Below are 2,616 nucleotides of genomic sequence, written 5' to 3' on the forward strand. Positions count from 1 at the left end.
AAAAAAAAGACTACAGAAAAAGGTCATTGCCTTTACCCTCTAAGTTTTGTTGAATTGTGGTGCAAACATTTGCACTAGAAGTGTTTAGAAATAAAAGGGTGGCATATTGCTTGAAGTGCGTGTGGTAAGAGTGTGAAATACCTGGGAACTTGATAGTGCTCGCAGTGCTTGTAAGTTGCTGTTGAGTAGCATCACATAGATACCTTTGCTTTGGTGGCTGCAGCAGAGAAAATGCATCAGGGATTTATTTTTTTTAATTAATTAATTGTTTCTGGGTATGCTGGTTGAAGGAACCTATACATATTTCATGTAAATAAAAGTATATATCCTACATGTTAATACTGTATGAAGAATGATGGAATAAGGCTTGTTTTCCTCTCATGAATAAATAAAATACAATTATAGCTTTCACAGTTATTGGTCTTTTAGTGTGTGTGGAGCAAAAACAACGAGGAATGCTTTTAATATCTTCCTCTTATCTGTCATTCATTTACTAATGCATTTCAGGTCTATAGAAAAGTAAGAGCAAGTCTTTTAATTCTGGATAGTTCTTAAAGTGTTGAGGTAGTAGAAAATATTTCATCCTTTGTGTGTTTTCCCCTATGGCTCCAGTTGCCTTGGCCAGCCCTTGCTAATGGGGCTTTTTCATCAGCCCCTAACACGGCTTTCTTTGCAGCTTTCAGCCCCATACCAATGCCTGGCTCAAGCTGCCCAGTTGATTTTGGAAGCAGCTGTTTGCAGTTTAAGTCTATCTCTGCCTATGTGGTTTAGATGGGGAAAAAAGTATTGCTTGTACAGGACTTCAGTAGATAAGTGGGTCTTAGGATGTGGCAAAAGACTACAAGAAAGATGTTGAGACCCTGGAGTGTGTTCAGAGAAGGGCAACGAAGCTGTGAGGGGTCTGGAGCATGAGTTTTATGGGGAGCAGCTGAGGGAACTGGGATTGTTCAGTCTGGAGAAGAGGGGGAAATCTCATTACTCTCTCTGCAGTTCATGAAAGGAGGCTGAGGCAAGGTGTGAGGGTTGGCCTCTTTTCAGAGGTATCAGTGATAGGATGAGAGGGGGTGGCCTCAAGTTGCACCAAGGGAAGTTCAGGTTGGGTATTAGGAAAAACAGCTTCTCAGAAAGAGTGATGAGGCAGTGGCACAGGCTGCCCAGGGAAGTGAAGGAGTCACTCTCCCTGGAGGTGTTCAAGAAGGATGTAGATGTGACACTGAGGAGCATGGTTAATGGCCTGGTGTGATGGGCTAGATGATCTTAGTGGTCTTTTCCAACCTCATGAGTCTGTGAAAGAAATACAACTCTTCAGGAAATTAATGCAAACTGTGTGAATGTTAACAGTACTGAATAGTAAGTAGCTCAAGTCGTTTTCCTGCTTCCCATCCTTCACCTCTAGCCGGCTCTCACAATTGCTGTCAGCCTGATAACTTCAAGTCTTGTGAGGTTTTCATGTCTTCTGTGCCCTGCTTAACCCAGCTGTCCATGCTGGGGTGCAATGACATGGGTCTGCAAGTTTCCTAAATACAATTGTGTTGCCTGTCTAGCCTTACCTTTCCTGTGAATCTCACTGTGGCTGAGAGAAGAATTTGGGTAGCATTTTTTTTTTTTTAATATAGCTGTAGCCAGCTAAGGTTACTGCAGAAATAAAAAGCAAAGTTCTTTCAGTACCGCAGTAGATTTCTTTAACCATGGTTTATGATGTTTAAATTAATTTCTGAGTTACTTTATTGTACTTGACTGGTATTTGGTATTTCTATCACAACGTGCTGCATTACCTGTGTTTTCTGTAATTGAATACTTATGTTCAAACAGCTGAATTAGTGCTCCTTCAGTCACGCAATGGTTCATCTATCAAGTTGATTGAAACAGCAACAAGAAATCTTGGCTGAACAGGGATTTCTTCCACTGCATGGCATTAACCTGGCTGACTTTAGGTGGGGTATTTATAAACACCTTCCTCTGTGGTTTATTTCCATAATGATGAATGGTGCTGATGTGCGGGGTGAGAAGAGGGGAGGTAAGTGGTTTTCATGCAGTGGGAATTTATTGTACGAGTAAGCTGAGGAAGAAAAAAAAAAAAAGGAAAGAAATGCAAGATGGCTGTTTTATTGATTAAAATAGTGTAACACACCTCTCACTTTGTGCCTGCCATTCAAATGGTAAATACACTTTTTTTGTCTTGTTTGTACTGAGCTCCTAAAACCGTGACAGCTTGCTCTCTGCCTGTCTTGACTGAGTGCTGCAAGGATCTGAGTCAAGAATTTATTGTCCCGGTTAAATGGTGGTTAAAATGTTTCAGATGGAATTGCTTTTTTGCATATACATCTCAGACTTTCTGTAGATGCAATGAAATAATGTATTAAAATGTCTGATGGTAACATCTTACCATCTCTTTAATCATAGAATCATAGCATTGCTCAGGTTGGAAAAGACCCTAAAGATCAAGTCCAATTGCAACCTAACCATACTACCCTACTTCATTTTCTTCCTCTAAATTAATGATCCACGTTAGTCAGCATTTCTCCTAACTATTTAATATTTATCTCCTCTGTGATGTGAAATCTTGTCAAGTTTGTGGTTGGTTTTATTTACTGTACTGTTTGCATATCTTTGCTT

This window comes from Meleagris gallopavo, chromosome 1, assembly GCF_000146605.3.
Source record: "Meleagris gallopavo isolate NT-WF06-2002-E0010 breed Aviagen turkey brand Nicholas breeding stock chromosome 1, Turkey_5.1, whole genome shotgun sequence".
In the NCBI taxonomy this organism is placed as follows: Eukaryota; Metazoa; Chordata; class Aves; order Galliformes; family Phasianidae; genus Meleagris; species Meleagris gallopavo.